Here is an 18983-nt window from a genome sequence, read left to right as displayed (position 1 = left end):
AAGCTGGTTGGTCTCTGTGTACACAGAATGGTGGACTAGGTAGAACTTTGGTCTAATCCATCATGGCTTTTCTTATCTTTTTATGTTCACTTTGGTAAAGTGAGGATTGAAACACTGAAGGTCAGTTATTTGTGATGACTGCTCCACTGAGACCATTCTCACCATCATACACCAGAGATTTGCCCATGTCAAGATATGACACTGAATCAAATGAAAAGTTCTTTTTAAAAAATACACCAAGAACAGAAAGCATTTTGATCAGTGAGCTTATAGGCCAAATGCAGGGGGGCAGAGGCCTGGGATGGAAGCCATGAGGATCAGCAATTTATCTAAAACACATTTCCTGCCTTTTAAAGGTATTAATATTTAGCCTAGCCAAGTGACTTCAGTGACTGTATATTTAACAATTCTATTAGTCATTCCCAAATGAAGCATGTTAATTGATTACTTTGCAGCATCCAGTGGTGATAAAGTTAATGGATGTTTTTGTCGAGTAAATTGGCTTCCGCTCTTAATATCACTTTCTTGATATCTCTGCTTCCAAGTAAGTAGCAGGGCATATTTCTACAAATAGAACAGCAGTTGGCAAAAAACCCTGAGGTGGCATGGGTTTCCTGACATTGCAGGTTTCACCCTATTCTAATCTCTATAAATGTACACCCCTTGAGCCAACCCTATACCTTGCAGGTCAGAGGAAATCATACAGGAATTAAAAGAAATAGAATAAAGCACCAAAATAGAAACTCATAAAAATGACCTAGATAAACATCAGTCATTTTCATTTTGAGAAGCTGACTTTCTCCAAAGCGGCTTTTATACATATATACATACATACATACATGCATACATTCCAGTCTATGACATACATCTTGTGCCACTAACAGTGAGTGTGCCATTCATTTTGTCTAGCTAGAATGCTCTTGTAAAATGCAAGCTAAGCAGTACTGATCAAATGGGTAATTGCAGGAGGCTACTGAAAACATCTACGCTGATGATTTTTAGAGGGACAGCATATGGTCACACCACTCCCTGGACAGGGACAAAAGATGAAGAGAAGAGACAGGATTTATGTTAAATTCATGTTCCATTCCTAGCTCTGTCTATCCACATCAAAAAGGACATTAATTCTGACCATCCTGTGGATAGCTTTCTGCTATAGGATAAGACAACTGGCTGTAGTAAGTATTGCAAAGCAAGTGGGATTTTTGTGGGATTTTTGCCAGTTCTATAGTAGTTTGGAACTACTTTGGCTTATTGCCAGATGCATTTATAAAGTTTATGTTTATGAAACTGAATAAACTTCTGGTTGACATGCAGGTTATCCTCTCTCATTTCTTCTGTCTAGAGCAAAATTACATCTACCTGAAGAAGCTCAATAGTCTCAGATAGATTTCAAGAGTGGTCTATCAAACTGAGGTAACCTATTCTCTAGGAAAGGCTCAAGTAATGCTGTGTATTCTACATTATCCACTTGGTGACCAAGAAAGAGATCTTGCAGTTGTGGTGGACAGCTCAATGAAAATGTCAACCCAGTGTGCGGCGGCTGTGAAAAAGGCACATTCCATGTTAGGTATAATTAGAAAAGGAATTGAAAATAAAACTATCAAGATCATACTTTCCTTATACAAATCTATAGTGCGACCACACTTCGAACACTGTGTACAGTTCTTGTCACCACACCTAAAGAAATATATTGTTGAGTTGGAAAAAGTGCAGAAGAAGGCAACTAAAATGATCAAGGGGTTGGAGCATCTCCTCTATGAGGGAAGGTTACAGCAGCTGGGATTGTTTAGCGTAGAAAAAAAGGCAAGTAAGAGGGGACATGACAGAGGTGTACAAAATTACACATGGAGTGGAGAAAGTAGATAGGGAGACATTTTTCTCCCTCTCTCATAATACTAGAACCTGGGGTCATCCCATGAAGCTGATTGGTGGGAAACTCAGGAGAGATAAAAGGAAGGACTTCACACAACACATAGTTAAACCATGGAATTCACTTCCACAAGATGTAGTGATGGCCACCAATTTGGATGGCTTTAAAAGGGGATTGGACAAATTCATGGAGGATAAGGCTCTATCAGAGGCACTATGCCTATTTACACAGTTGCTGAGGGACACGGGCAGGAGGGTGCTGTTGCACTCATGTCCTGCTTGTGAATTTCCCACAAGCACTTGGTTGGCCACTATGTGAACAGAATGCTGGAGTAGATGGACCCTTGCTCTGATCCAGTGTGGCTTTTCTTATGTTCTTATGTTCTTAAGTCTAAATCCCTAATTCTCTGAGAAAGCAAATGTTTAGCCTGATTAGCCCCTAAGAGGGCTCACCCAAGACATTTTGCTGCCTGACACAGAGCAGAAAATGTCCCCACCCACCAAGTTAAAAGTGTGTGCATAGTACCCAAGGCTGGTCAAGACCCTCCCTGGCACCCAAGGCTACCCAACGACCTCCCTAGTGCTAAAAATTCAACAATAATAAATGAAATGATTAAATATTTCTGCCATTTCATGACACCCCGAATCAGCTGTCTGTGGTGGCCATTTCACTGCTTAATAGTAGCCCCCACTAGCCTCTTTGCCTTCCAGGTTTACTTCAGTTCCTCCATGCATATTTCAGCTTCCTCTCTGTTCTTGACAATACTATTGCCTTTCAAGAAACAATGACCACAAAAGGAAATAAATCTATTCCTTGAGTCAGTTCTGGGGTTCCTTTTTATTTCATTGTTTTCCCCCCATACAGGTTTAAACTCAATTATGTGCCAGCTGAATTTAGATGGGATAAATCACTTCAGTCACTTCATCTCTCTCTCTCTCTCTCTCTCTCTCTCTCTCTCTCTCTCTCTCTCATTTTACCTCAGCATCACAGAACATTCTAACACAGTGTTGTTATATATCTTCTCTTTGTTTGCTAATAGGCTAAGCTTACAGGCATGGAAGCAGAAGGAGGAGCCGCATGTTAAAAATAAAAATAAAACAACAGAGAAATATGCCGTTCTTGCTCAAACATGCAAAGAATTCTGGCTCACAGAAAGGAAGGACTTGAACAATGTGTGTGAACAAATTACCTCATCCCAGAAACAAGCTCAGTTTGTGTGACAAATAATATCATTGGGAGTGTCGACATTTGTGTGCAGGAACTGTGTTGGGATCAGATTTTACAAAAGTAGTTGTTACTGGATTGAATTTGTTTTCTCTGCAAGAGAATAGAAGACGTTGCCTGCAGACCTCTCCTGTATCTCGTGTGTGTGCGTAACTGTGCCACCATTGTGAAAACAGATCATACGAAGCAGGTCCAATGGCAGGGGTCAGCATCTTTGGGCACCTGCCCACGACCTAGCAGGAGGCCTACTGCCAATCCCTCAAGCCCCGTAATCCTGCTTCTCCTTCTCCTTATGTCACTGCCTGTTAACCTGTCTCCTCTTAATCAACTGAACAATGACAGCAGCAAGAAGAAGTAGTGGACTGCAGCAAGAAGAAGGAGTGAACAGCAGCCTCTACTCATTTTGCCTTTTCCTTCTGGACAGGTCTGTGGATTGCCCCAAAGGGCAAGCAAATGGACAGTGGTGACAGTAGTGAGGTGATGGAGGAGGTGGGCCCACTCTGGCAGGGGGTCCATTTAGGGAATCTTTATTTTTATTTATTTATGTATTTATAATTCCTCTATACTTAACATAAGAAATCGCACACTAAAATTCGCATATAATACAACATAAAAACAATATAAATTAATAAATAATTAAAAGCATTACTGCAAAGACAACAATAAAACAGGGCAGGGTCATAGCCCCTTACAGGTCAGGGAACACTTGTGTGAACAAGTATGTTTCCACAAGTATGTTTGAAGCTTGCCATAGTTTCTGCCTCTCAAACCATGCATGGGGGAGCGTTCCAGAGGGTACGTGCCTCTACTGAGAAGGCCCACATATGTGGTATCACCTAGCGCCATTCCATTGGTTGTGGAACAACCAATAAGGCCTCCTCGGAAGATCTCAGGAGTCGACAGGGTGTAAATGGGGGAAGGCAATCAGCCTAAGGATTTCCAAAACTTGGAGCCAGCATTGGTATGAAGTATCTGAAATGGGCAAGGATTGGAGCTGTAAGGGTTAATGCAATGATGCCTAAACTGTATGCCACAAGAGAGGTCACCATGTTTGATGCAGCCACTACAGCTGTCTTGGTGTCCTCCAGATGTTTTGGACTTCGACTCCCCAGAAAGGATGGCCAATGGTCAGAAATGCTGGGAGTTGTCCAAAACATCAGAAAGGCACCAGCTTGGGGAAGGCTGCACTATGCTATGTCTTTCAGACTGAGAAGGCCTTGTGAAGCTTTCATCCTCTGCCAATCTACAGGCAATGCCCTCATCCTGAGAGAGACAAAGAAACAAAGAAGTACCGTAATTCCCTGATGAAGCCCATGCTACAGATGACAGATATGGAGAATCCCAGAAATCACTGGGCAAAGTCCCAGATTTCCCAGAAAGCTCTGGGCAAAGAAGTGGGCAGGACATTGGGGCAACATTACTAGGCTATCCTTCAACTGCAAGGAGGATGTGTGTCCATTGTTATAGGAGATGATTAAGAAACTACAGGTATACATTTTTGAGTCTACTTCAGATTTGTCAGGAGCTTCCGGGGCTTGTCTGTGTGGCTGCTCAGAACGCTGAGCCATTGAACTGTTGTCACAACCCCTGCCTGGGCAGCTGTGTATCCTCAGGCCTCCAAGCTGGTTACTGGATTTCCCCAGGGCAGGAAGGCATATAACAAGGCTTTCTGTTCCATTAAAGTAGGGGTGGGCAACTTCAGGAGGTCTCTGGGCTATTTCTGCCATGACAGGATTCTGTCTGAGAGCCAGTACAATGTAGTGGCGAGAGTGTTGGACTGGGGCACAGGAGACTCAGGGTCTAGTCCCCATTCGTCCATGAAGCTCACTGGATGACTTTGGGCCAGTCACTGACTCCCAGCCTAACCCACCTCACAGGGTTGTTGTGAGGACAAAATGGAGAGGAGGAGGACTATGTCAGCTGCCTTGGTTTCCATGCAAGAGCAACAAAAAAAGTGAGATTTAAATGTAATAATAAATAAAACAGGGGGAGAGGTGCCCCACAGCTCAGAGGGCCTACAGAGAATGTGGTCAGTGCCATTGCGGAATGTTGAAATGCCTTGAACAAAAGGTTAGAGGAGCATGAAGATTTTCAAACCCTTCTTGGTAATTATACTGAAGTCAAGCAGTGAAGAAATGCATCAACCTAAGCAATTTGTCATTTTTCTAATGTAACACTGCATTTTTTCTGCTGCTGCTGTATTATATAATATTTCATTCAAGAAGAGCCTTTTTTAAAGGGTATCAAGTCACCCTTGATTTAAAATTGGCTTGTTACACTTTCTTTTCTTTTTTCGAAGGGGCTTTATGTCGAGATTAGCAAGGGGAACCCAGAAGTCTGTCTGGAACAGACAGGGAGGTCTCAGACTTAACCCATTTCTTCCCCATGCTTGTCTTTGTTTGCAGTTCTCTAGGACATGCACAATATCCTTGTGGTAGAAACAGCTGAAAAGTAATCTTTGCCAAGAGATCAAAAGTTGCTGAATTGGTTTGGACTGCTTACTCCCACGCAAGTGCACTCCAGAGTGTAAAGGCAGTGTGTGAGTGAGTGTGTGTGTGTGTGTGTGTGTATACACACCTTTATAGACTCCAATTTTAAATCCAGACAAAAATGTGCCCCAGGTATCAAAGCTTTTGGGGGAAACTGAGAAATACAAGGCAAGCTTTAAATAACCACTGTCATAGTCACCTGCGATGAGTCACGTTGCTTGCAGGTGATAGCGTGGCCATGTGTCCTGTTTTACAGTCTTCTATTTGAAAGTGTCCTGTATTTGAAAGGCAGTCTTGACCAATTCCAGTTTAAAGAACCAACAGAACTGTTGCTCATCAGTAGATAGGACTGGCACAGCAGGCTAACCAGGCAGCCACACAGGTTACCTGGTTGCAGTTTTCTGCACTATGATTTGACATACTGTATTTCTATTTAAACTATAATAATTATTTCTAAATGTGCATCTATACATATAAATTAGCATATGCTGGTTTTGTGCAAATGTGTGTCCTCTTTTGCTCTCTTGTTTGCTGATGCATTTCCTCTTTTTTGGTGATTCATAACTGGTCACCATAGACAGAATGCCATCTTTACACAAAGAGCCTACATGGGATGATGTATATGTGAAGTTTCTAAACGTGGTGCCATTTGGGACTTATTTACACTTGCATGTACATCACTAAAAAAACATATCAAATAATGTGTTAGGGCACTCAGCAATTAGCAACTGAGGCTGTAGTGCTTTGTACCACGAGTAGGGAACCCTTCTTCAGCCTCAGGTCCGAATTCCAATTTGGGAAAGATCTCAGTGGCTGTAATCCAGCAGTGGGTGGGGCCAAAGGCAAAGTGGGCAGGGCCAAAAATGGGATTCTTACCACTGAGAAAAAGTGTTGCAGAATATTCACATCCAACAAGTTTAAACCAATTCAGAACAAAAAAACTCAACATTTTCACTCAGAGAAGCACAGCACAGTACTGTGGATGTCTACTCAGAAGTAAGCCCATTGTGATTCAGAAGTACACCCAGAAGCACCACTCAGAAAAGCACAACTTCCCATAGAGATGTAACCATTCAAGATATGCAGGCTACATCAAAAAATCAAAATCAAAACCCAAACTTGCCACTCGGAAAAGCACAGCATTATCCTGTGCATGTCTACTTAGAGTTTCAGTACATGAGTGATTTATTGCACGCTTGTGATTGGTCAGTCACGGAAGTTTACTGGTCCTTTACACGACATTGTCAACCTCCAATCAAGCATGCTTCCCCCCCCATCCCACTTTCAAAAAGATCAGAGATAAGCTGTAATAAACCTCAATGACACCCTATCAGCAGTGTGTAATGTTGGTGTACTGCAATAATTCAGCCACTAGATGGCACTGTTTCATTGAACATATAGAGCATTGCCGAGAAGGGAAGTTTTCAATTCCAAACCATGTATTCATCATATAAAGGAGCCCATTGTAAACCCGGGAAGACTCAGGAAGAAGAAAGCCCCAGGAAGAATGTGGTATTTTTGCTTAATGTAGAGAAGTCCTCAGAAAGAAGCCCCATTGCCAGTCAGAAGAACTGCTCAGAAGTAAGTATGGTACCACCAAGAAAGCCAACTAAAAAGAAAGGCGAAGCTCCCACCATTCAACATTGGAAAAAGAAAACATAAAGCATAATTATATTCAGAAGTAAGAAAGTAGCAAGGTCTACTCCCCTCAGCACCAATCCATAATTCCTGAATTTTTTTACATCTACTGAGTGCTATTCGTGCCGGAGTGGGAAGCAGCAGCCGGAGAACTTAGCCATGATCCAATGGGACTCTTGGAGAACTGCTGTCTTTTCTGGAGCTGCATCAGGGCTCCAGAGGTGAATGAAGTGCTCCAGAATGGCAAAATACATGGGAAGCACAGCAGGTCAAGATGAGGAGAAATGCAGAGGAAAACCACAGGTCATATTCTGCCAATCCAAGAAAGACAAAGAAGAACAAATGGACAAAAGCATCAAAGGCAAGTGGGTGTGGTAATGGAAAAGGGATATGGCTGGGTTGGTCTCCTTCATGGGCCAGATTGGGGAGCCTGAGGAGCTGGATTAACCCTTTTGGGCCAGGGGATGCCCATCCCTGCCTTACACACTCGTCTGCAAGTAAGACCGGTGATCACAGAAGAAGGTACTTCTGCATGAGTGTGTATTAGCTTGTGCTGCACGCAAGTAAACTGTCTTCCATTTTGCTTGGGATGATGAGAGGTGATGTAAAAGCACTGTCTGCATTTTTGACATGTGGTGCCTGTTTCACACACATGCACCTTATTGCAATATCTGTTAAGTAACAGACATGGAGTCATGAACTCATTCTCAGAAAGCTCTGGCACTTAACAGGTTTGACTTAAGAAGTTAGCAGTGAGGACTCCAGGACTTTGGGGTGCAGGGGGAAGGGATATGGAACTACTTTATGTTAGCACTAAAGAAGTGTCTAGGATTCCACTAACAATTTAGGATTCCGAGAATCCTAGCATCTCAGAATCTCAGGTACTTTTTTAGTGTTACCATAAAGTGCTTCTGTCTTCCCCTGAAGTCCCTGATTTCATAATTCATTGATTTCTGAGTGATAATAAGATTATTAGTGCAATGCTTTGTTCAGCTAATGATAAGAGAGTCATCATAAGTGCTCCACAGAACCCCCAGAGGAGTCTTTAGCTTCTTTCCTTTGTTCCTTCCTCCCCCACTTCCTGCGTGACCTTGGGGAAGTATATATTTCTTGGTAGGTTTGATTTTCAGTTTGCACACCAGGGTGGGGTGTGGAGGGGTGTCAGCAAAGTTCACAATTACCTGGTTCAAAATACAAATTTGCCCAGCTCATAATGCTTGGATGCATTAGAAACCATCCATCATTTCCTCCAGAAGTTATTATCTGACTCTGAATGTACAATCAGACTCTCTATGCAGTCTGCATTTCTGAGGTTTCATGCACATTCTCTACTGTTAGTCCCTCACTCTTGATGGAGCTGTCACTGAAACTGCATGATCACTTCATGGATGCAGTTCCAAAAGTCCTATAATGTTAAAGCCCTTACTCCTGCTTAAGGTCATTAATGACTGTGAAACTATAACTTCTAGACTATCTGACCAACTAACCTTTTGCTTGATGAGAATCTGTCTGTTTGGGCTAATTCTCTCGATTGTTTCCTGTGAACATTTTATGGGGTTGCTGTCCTGCCTAAAACCTGCTCTTGTTAATGGATGTGTTTGTTTTGGCATGGTGGGGTGGCTGAATTTCCAAGCAACTACCTGCCATGGCTGGAACTGCAGTTCCCAGACATTACAATGTGAATGAACAACACAGCATAATCAGGGTGCATGCACCAATGTTACAAGTCAGGAGAGAATGCCAGTGGAGGCTGGTGGCTCTGATGTCGGTGGGGTGTGAATGCACTCTAGGTTTCAGTCAAAACCAGTCAGAACTCAAAAGGAGCTATCCAAGGTGCTGAACCTAGTTTGGGGATGGGGTTCAGCACCTTGGATAGCTCTTTTAAAGTTCTGATTAGCTCTGACTGAAACCCAGAGTGGATTCACCATCCCATGATATCGGAGCCACCAGCCTCCACTAGAGAAAGCTCAGAGCAGCTATCCCCTCCCCCACTCAAGAAAACTCATAAAGTTTACACAGTGCTGATTCTAAATCAAGGAATATTCACCTGACTCTAGTCCAGGTAGGAGTGATATCTTACGTGATCATAACAAGGCAAATCCATAGGTAAGGATAAGAAACCGGATAAGAAACAGCAGAAATGGCAGCTCCATGATTAAAGTTTTTTTAAAAAATTATTTATAGATTTAAAACACCCCTCATTAGAAGATTAACAAGAACAAAAACCCTTTAAAGGCCTAGGGTGCTTCCAGATGGAGGGCTTCTGGCGCTACCAGTCAGAAGGCATTGTGCAGCATTCTGTCTGAATGGATTTTCTGTGGTAAGAAGAAAGATGGAAGAAGTGGTGGAAGAACACAGGAGGGTTGTGAGTGGAAGATGGTGACATCTGGAAACACCCCCCACTCATAACATCTGTGAATGAGGCACGGTGATGCAACCCTTGTCTGGAAACACCGCTATTTAGAACCTGGTGTTACTGTTACTGCACAAAAGGCTTATGGCAGGGGTTTCCCACGTGGTGCCCATGAGGACCTCCAATGGTGGCCATGAAGCTTTCAACTCCCTGGCCCCTTCAGAAAAATATGTTTAATAAAAACCTTGAAAAACATTAGGGCGACAGGTTCTCCTTCCTGCTCCTGCTGTAGATCAGCTGTTGGTGAACAGACAGAGGAGGAGAGTTGCTTTCTGGCCCCAGCTAATCCTCCTCCGCTCACATAAACCTTTCCTCTTTACTGTCTCTCTCTCCTCATTCCCAGTCTCTGGCCTTGCTGTTTCTCTCCCCACATCCCCTGTTCTTCCTATATCTCCCTCTCCCTAGTCTTCTTCTTTCTCTCCCTTTCTAGCCTCTACCTTGCTCTTTCTCTCCCCTCCACCCTTTTGCCTTGCTATTTTCTCCTCCCTCCCAGCCTCTAGCCTTGCTATTTCTCCCCACCTCTTTAGTTCACTTTTGACTACCCAGGCACCCATGGCAGCCATTATGCAACTAGCCACATCCACCAATGGAGCCATTTTGTTGTGGCTCCCACAGCTTCTCAAATTCCCAGATGTGCCCATGGGATGAAAAAGGTTATGGCATGCAAAGAAATACACAACATTCTCCATTTGACCGAATTCTTTCTAAAATATCACAGGTTTTCTCAGGGCCAGCCCAAGACATTTTGCTTCCTGAGGTGGACAAGATGGTGCCCCATCCCCAGTTCACGTGCAAAAGCTGACTAGACTAGAAATTGGACTTTACTTCACCACTGGCAATGGGATAGTGTCCTCTACCACACCTGAGTTTAGGGGTTCCAGTTTAGGTTGCATGGCATACATAGCTCTGTCAAATCAAATATAGTTTGTTTTGTGTAGCTAAAGCCACTACCAAACAGAACACATCAAAGAACAAAGTAAAAATACATTAGTCCATTAAAATAATTATTTAAACCTAACATACTAAGAAATGGAGGGTTGCTCATCAAGACATTCAACTTGTCATCACAAACTTTTATCCTTAAAATTGCTGCTCTAAAAGCAAAGCAGGCCACCTTTTCAGAAACATGAGGGGACCTATCCCCCAATATAAAAATAACCAAACACCCAACAGCTCTCTAAACAAGGCTGTTCTTAAGTCCTCATAAATTGGGCACACAGGTAGTGAGGTAGGTCTTTGGACACATTGGTCCCACATGGGCAAACTCTCTGTTCATAAGGAATCCAATGATAGCGTCCTTCAAGTATAGCAGAGTTTATGGACTGAAATCGTAAGGCTGTAAAGGCTTTTCTCCATTTAAAATGTGTAATATTGGTTATATAGTGTGGATGAGGAGTTTGAATGGGTAATTTGGCATACCAAGGAGCACATTTCGAAAGACAAGCAGAAGCGCGATCAGCTTGGAAATCCTGTTTTAACGTATAAGATTTCAGATAATGTGATGCTGTTTCAAACTTTAAAGAGTTCAATATATCCAAAGAGAATCCATATATCTCAATAATTTGTAACATTTCCTGGTCCCAGGATAAAAACACTCTATTATTAAAGTTCAACATCTCCCTGAAAGCAGATAATACTAAAGTAGACCCTATCCTCTGTTTCAGTTTCAACCAATAACTGAAGGCAAGAATATGTATTCTAACCTTCATTGTATGAAAGCCAGCTTCCAGTTGGAAAACAGAAGAATTGATTGCCTTGGGTAGCTCAAGAATAGCTTGAAGGTATTTATTCTGGGGTATTTCCAGATTCACTTTCTGGGTAGACCCCCGTATTTGAGCACTATAGCAAACTGGTGCTATAACTTTACATAACTCTGTCCTCCAACAGAGGGGAACAGCTGGGGAGTTCAGAGGAGTTCAGAGAAGGAACAGTTCAGAGGAGGAAGTGGGGAGTTCAGAGGAGTTCAGAGGAGGAACAGTTCAGAGGAGGAACTGGGGAATTCAGAGGAGGAATAGCCATGAGGCTAGTGAACTGCCCCTAGGATCGGTGGGGCAATCGCCTCACTCCACCTGATGGAAAGGTCAGCCCTGGATTTTCTGCATCAAATGAATAACCAACAGAAGAATTAGTTTTCTGAGTAAAGGCAGTTTCAGCATTTTGGATCTGATCCAGTGAAAGTGCCCCATAACATAAATAATGAGTTTGGAAGGAAGGCTGGTTGGGAATGTAGAAGGAAGCATACCTGGGCCTCCCAGTCATTCCAGTGCCTCTTGTGCTGCCTGTGCCTGTGCTCATGTGAGTGGGAGGAGGAAGGGATACAAGGCACTATTGGGATCTGTGTGGATCCTCTGGATTGAATCAGATGCACACTCCTTTCCCAGTTACCCTCTGCCTGATTTTCATAGTAGTAAAAAGAAACAATAAAAAGATAATATTAAAAGGGTTATAATTCAAAGCCACCCCTTCTACCTCCACAGTGACTCCTATTTCCCTGTCTCATCTCATCTCCCTCTCCCTCCCTAAATAAATATAAGGCTTCCAATCAGAAACTATTCACTGTCGCAGTTCAAGGAGTAGCAAGTATGTAGGTTACATACCAAAAAAGCCATTCCAAGCTTTAACTGAGCAGGAAATACAACCTGACAGCACTGTACAACCTGACAGCAGTAAACACTACTAGTCCTGATATATACAGTTCAGCACCCCCCTCTGTCTTATCAGCAGAATATCGATTGTCACATTTTACAACAACAACAAAAATGTCCTTTGTTGATGAAAGCAATGCAGACACCACCACCACCTGGCCAGACAGAGGAACAGAATAAAAAGGATGACAGCCGCAGACAGCCGCTGCTTCTTAAGGAAGAAAGGATGATCGCTTTCTTTCCTGCACAGTAGGCATATATATGATTACGGTTTTTAATCTGTTTACAGGACCAGGACAATATGGGCCAAACTGTTTATTCCTGTTGTTCTAAGATGATGGTTTCTGATTCCCAGGCAAAAGGAAGCAAGAGAGACAGAGGAAGTACTGCCAGCGGTCCAGAGAGGTTCTTGGAGAAACTACCCAGCTTTATGCATCCAAGGGTTTGTTTTGCTGAATGTTAAAATCACGGTCATGTGTATTTTGCATGCACAAACACACATGTGCCCAGGCACACACACATAGTTTCAAGAAAAAGCTGCATCAATAAGATGATTATACAAATTAAGGAAATGCAATACAATCTATAGGGAGGGACAAAGGACTGAGAATTAATTTATATGTAAAGGTTTCACACATATGCACCCCCCCCTTCCTTGCAAACTATGGAGTAGTCATTTTTGAAACTACTGGTCTCCAGTCCACAAGACAAGAACCCTCATGCAACAAGGGGTAGCTGGTTTAGGTGGCACCATTGGGAGAGGTAGGAACTGGTGTCTGAATGGTGCAAAAAAAAAAAGGAGACAAAACCTGGAAATGGTAATAGGAAAAAGATTTTTAAACAGACAAGAAAAAAGTCAAATGCCCTTATAAAATGCCCAGTGCATTTCGGTAAAGCCTTCTCCAGGGGCACGAGAATACTATTTCCCTACAGCATTGGGCTCACCTTGGCACAATGGGTGACTGCTATATCACAGTCAGGGCTTCCAGTTGATGATGGAGAACTCTTTATTTTAACATAGGGAAATTGGGGGGGGGGCATGTGTTAAAAAAATACAGTGGTGGTTAGTGCCATCAAAACATGATAGTGCTCCAAACTCAACCCATTGGACATACCTAAAGCTATCCAGTCGTTATTCACTCTGGTGGATTTTTCAAGATCACCATTGGCTTTATCATGCTTAAGTGATCCTGAAAAAGATCCCCCTTGAGTAGTCTGACAGTCAATGTGTAATGTGTGGAATGAGGAAATGTGTGTAAAAGGAGGAAATGTGTGTAATTTTAAGAAGATGTTATTTGTGTGCAAATGCTCAATATAAATCATTAAAAGCTTCTGAACCTAAAATAACTCTTGTTATTCAGCATATCCATTTCAGATGCTAACAATACACAGACATTAAAATACACTCACAGGGCCCGTACTACCTCCTGAGTTGGAACGCACTGAGGTTGGAGCATATGACAACCCAAAGCCCTCTTGGGCTCCTTCCAGCAGGACAGAAATGAGGGAGGAGTGGCATTCTCCTCCCTTCCATCCATTTTAACCCCCCCTTCCAATTATTTACTGCAGCCCCATGGCTTTGAAGTCCCACCAGAAAACATAGCAGTTCCATCTAGTAAGGAAGGCTTGCTATGGCCCTGATAGCATTACCATGTGACAACTCATACCCTATTAGTGACTACATTTTGCATAGCAGAAATGTTGTATTTGTGATGCATAACTCAGGCAATGAGTGCTTCCTTTCTAAAGTGAATGGTACCAGGGCTGAAACAGTCTATCTGGAAGTCATCAACTCCAACATGGAAGCCCTGCCTCCTAGTACTAGATCTGAGGTGCTGCAGAGAAGCACTTTGCATATGCTGGGAGGCACTTGTCTTTTTTCCTGTTTAATTTTTTTTGTGAGATCCATGCCATAGGAATCTACCCACTTGGTATGTCTGCACAAGAGCTTCTCTTCCCTCCACAGTAACGCTTTACTGCCAAATGAAAGGTCTGGGAGCCATTTCCTGAAATATAATCTACTATATGTGGCATGAAACTAGGGTTACTGGTAAATTCTCTCCAAGTCAGAATTCAGAGACAAATCTGGCCTTCTGCTAAGGCAGAATGATTTCATCAAATTAGAGGGGGAGGATTTATAGAATCTGCATAGTTTCTGTCTCATTCAGGGCAGTTTCCTCTGTGCTGCCATAGTTGCTATTTCAACATTATCCATACCACATATCTTCACACATGAACAAATCAGTCTGAGCTCCACTGCATCATGGGCTTTGTAGTCTACAGCTGTTCTACACAGGTATAGTGTAGTTCTTACTTATACTAAATTAACTTGTATGTTTGAATTTATTTTCCTGCATTTAATAGGAATTAATTAATCTAGTTTTGGAAATAATATAACTTCAGCTGGATTCAACAAATAATTTGGATTGTTATTGGAACAACATGAAATATGACAGTCAGCATCTCATTTGTGGTCACTAGGCCACATTGCATTCAAATATGTATTGTTGGCTCTAATCATTCCAAAAAATGAAACATGCATAAGATCCCCCTGCCTTCTTGATCACATATCACTGAACAGTATTTCAAGCCTTTGAAAATATTTGCTGAGTTTTCATGCAAACATTGGCCGCAACTTAATGAATGAAGGCAACTAAATACATCCAGACATGAATGAGCACAACTTAAATTTTTCACAAATAACTTTTGAGTATGTCATTACTCATTGGAATCTTTATTCACTAATGTACAAGAAAACAGATGTACATTGACAGACCAACCATAAAGAGGAAAGAAGTAATTAGGGAATAGATTTTTATTAACAAAAATAATGGCTTAGATCCTAACTAACGCTCCATCAGTGAGAGCATCCCCTGAGCAGAATTCTTCTCACAGAACACTCCCAGCATTGGAAGAGGGGGAATTTGTGCTAATTCCTCCTCCCCACGTAGCCCATTGCAATCCTGAAAATCTGTTCCAGAAGGTTGGGAGACCTTCTGGAACGGTGTGGAAGGTAGAACAGGGAGGCTGTAGAGCAGATGGGAAATTGGTGAAAATTGCCTTCCCCCTCTCTTCTTTCAGCAGAAACTTCCAGTGTCCCTTTCATGGACAGAAGGAGCTCTTCCATTCATGGAAAGGAACTCAGGATCCAACCGAACAGACACACTCTTTTGATAATGTCTATGTCTGTTTTCACAGATTTAACCTAGAATTACCGGTACACATATATAAATGTCAACAGACATCATGTTTTGGACAGTCATTGGACCATTAAATAGCCCACTGAAAATCAAACTGTGCCAGCTTAGACTTTGTCAGGGAAGATTCTTAATCCTATACATCTGTAGTCCCGTTCCAGAATTCCACAAACACCAACAAGTGTGCAGCCAGGGCTGGGCCAAGACATCTTGCTGGCTGAGGTGAAGGACAAGATGGTGCCCCTTTTCCTACTCAGGAGTCAACCGGGCTGGCAGTTCTTTTACACTGGTGATGGATTGGCATCCTCCACCACACCTGAGGCAGCAGGCTAGGGTAGGGGCCTACACAATTCTGCCCTCCAACAGAGGGGAACAGCTATGGGCTCAGGAGATACAGCCAGGGGCTGCCGTTGCTGCCCCTCAGCATCTACTACTTGAGGTGGCTGCCTCACTGCCTAATGGTAGGGCTGGTCCTGTGCACAGCTCTATGCAGACCTTATAATGAACACATGGAGATTGGGGGCAGAGCCTGATGCCATGATGCTTTACCCCCACCCACCACCATCACCACCTAAAACACACACATTAATGGAACAGCCAAAGAAGGGATGATGAAGAAGAAATTATATTGGCCAAAACCTTGCCAAAGTATTCCCACTGAGGCCAATGAGAGCCTCTCTCCCAAGGCAAATAACACCTTATTTATTTTATTTATTTATTTATTGCATTTATACCCCGCCTTTCTCCCTCTTGCAAGGAACTCAAGGCGGCTTACATTATCCTCCTCCTCACCATTGTATCCTCACAACAACAACCCTGTGAGGTAGGTTGGGCTGAGAGTCTGTGACTGGCCCAAAGTCACCCAGTAAGCTTCCATGGCCAAGTGGGGACTAGAACCCGGATCTCCCGGCTCCCAGTCCGTCACTCTCACCACTACACTACACTGGCTCCATATAATTGCACCTTCAGAGGTGCAATTATAATCAGGACCACAGTAAGGGAGGAAAAGGTTCACCTCCTCTCACTCTTATTGCAATCCTAATAATGATCAGTCCTGTGTCCAGTGGCTGCTATTTGCATTTTTTAAAAAATGTGCATATTAAATACAGAAATGTGTTCAGGGATGGAGCTGGGCCAGGGCTTGCAGGGGTGCACCACCACCACCACCACTTCTTAATTAGCAGGGATGTTAACAACTGCCACCCCCATCCCCCCCCACCAGACTTCCTTGTTCCCTCTGAGCTTAGCTGAAATCCTTACAGCAGCTTGAGGGGCCAATGAATTTTCCCAGCAACAATACATTGTTCCCTGTTGTAATGCAAAGTAATTTGGGGTGGCCTGGTCTTGAATGGGAAATTAAGGCCCATTAGCTTTACAAAAGACCTGCTCCTGGTGGAGATGAAAATGACCAGAAGTGGTTTGTTGATATGGATCAACACAGCTGCCTGAATGTTTGGCCTCTCCTTGGGAGCATGTCTGTGGGGACTGTCATGATGAGTGCCTGCACTTCAAAATGTACCACTACACACTGGATGTACTTGGTGTCATAGCTAGTTTGGTCTCAAAGTTCACGTTGTCTGCTGATCAGTGTCTGTCACAAGAGCACATCTATCATTATTGCTCATCAAAAATTCTTCCCCAATTATTTCTTTGCTCTTTATGGTTGCCTTGTTGGAAGTTGCCTGGCAGGATGAAGCACTTTCCCTGCAAACACTTTTGAGGGGCATCATGCACCACGTCCAATCCTATCTGCATAGCCTCCATTTTGGTTTCTGGAGAATGTTGGGAGGTTGGGATGAGCAAATCAACTGCTGCCCTGGCAGAGACCTAATTTTAGCAATACCCTGAACTGGACATACCTATCAGAAGCTGCCATGGATGGATCAATAGAAGCTGAAGTAGAAACTATCAATATGGTACTAATACTTCCTCATATCTAAGGAAAGTAGGGATGTACGAAAATCACTTACCTTTCGGGGATTATGCTAATGGTTGGGGGGGAGGCATTCCGTCCCTCCCCCCGGAATCCTCACTGGGGGGGAGGTGCTCTGTTCCTCCTCCCCCCAGAATCCTGGCTGGCCAGCTCTGCTCCGTAGGGATTCTGCAGAGCCGCTGGCCAGCTCTGCCAGCAGCCGGACATCCGACCGCTGGCTAGCAGGGACGCAAATGGCGGCGGCTGTAGCTGCTGCTGTTTGCGTCCCTACAGTCAGCCGTGATAGACTATGTAAATGTTTACGTAGCCTATCACGGCTGATTTAAAAGAAAAAACAAATGCGCGTATGCAAATGGCGGCGCCCATGGGCATCGCCATTTGTGTTCCTTATTTTGGCATGTCTTAGTTTACGTAAACACTTACATAGACTAAGATGGCGAAAATAAGGGGAACACAAATAGCGTAGATGCTACGCTATTTGCGTTCCCCTTATTTTCGCCGTCTTAGTCTACGTAAATGTTTACGTAGACTAAGACGTGCCAAAATAAGGAACGCAAATGGCAGCACCCATGGGCGCCGCCATTTGCGTATGTGCGTTTTTTTCCTTTTAAATCAGCTGTGATAGGCTATGCAAACATTTACGTAGCCTATCACGGTGTTTTTTAAAAATCTAGCCATGATAGGCTACGTAAATCTTTACGTAGCCTATCACTTTGTTTGTTTGTTTGTTTAACTGGAAATGGTGGTGGTGGCAGCCGGTCGGAAGACCGGCCGCTGCCGCCGAACCGCCACCGGAGCCGCCACCGCCAGGAAGATCCACCCAAGGTAAGTCCCGTCCCAGGGGGGCGGGGGGGCAGACTGTTCCGCCACCGATTTCGGGGGCGCATTCGGCCTCCCCGAGATCCGTGGAGGAATTCTCTGACATCCCTAAAGGAAAGTCTGAGACAAATTCAGTGACGAACAGAGGAATACAACATCCTCCAAAGACTAAAACACATGATAGTAAAGGGTTGGCCAGAAGCAAAAGATCATGCAGCATAAGATATACTGCCCATTCTTCCAAATACAGGATGAACTCTGTGTACAGAATGACAGCATCTTCCAGGGAGAAGGGGTGGTTATACCAGAAGCCCTTCAGACAAAAATCATGCATGAAGTGCATTCATCACATATGGGAATTGAAGGATGTCTACAATTGGCCAGGGAAGCAGTCTCCTGGACAGGAATGAATGAGCAACTGAAGATATTCATGGGAAAATGTGAAGTGTGCAGATCTTGGGAAGACTGCCAACCCAAAGAAATACTATTACTAGGGATGGGCAGACCCCCTGACATCTGGTCCGGGGTGTGTCTGCCATGGAGAAATCTGGGCTGCTTGGGGCCCATGGATTTCTCTGGAGCCCTGCCACACCTGCTGGAGTTCATGGAGCAGCTCCCTAGCTTTCTAAAAGACATGATAGGCAAGCCTATCGCAGGAAAATTACAGCCATAAATGGTGTGTTTTATGCCATTTGCAGCTGTAAAGCACTTACTTTTACTAAATTGCAGCTGATTACAGCTGTACTTATGCA

At 43.5% G+C, this 18983-nt stretch overlaps 1 long non-coding RNA gene across 1 annotated transcript in view; it reads right to left on the bottom strand.

Moving 5' to 3' along the window:
• The window catches only part of LOC146359097 (uncharacterized), a 55182-nt gene extending 42845 nt beyond the window's left edge, over positions 1-12337 (bottom strand). Inside the window, exon 1 of the long non-coding RNA XR_014786541.1 lies at positions 11880-12337. This is a non-coding gene — a long non-coding RNA (uncharacterized LOC146359097). The remainder of the gene's footprint in view (positions 1-11879) is intronic.
• Positions 12338-18983: the final 6646 nt, after the last annotated feature.

This window comes from Heloderma suspectum, chromosome 1, assembly GCF_057233095.1.
Source record: "Heloderma suspectum isolate Gila_16-S chromosome 1, 16-S_ref, whole genome shotgun sequence".
Lineage (NCBI taxonomy): Eukaryota > Metazoa > Chordata > Lepidosauria > Squamata > Helodermatidae > Heloderma > Heloderma suspectum.
This window is presented reverse-complemented; position numbering and strand designations above follow the sequence as displayed.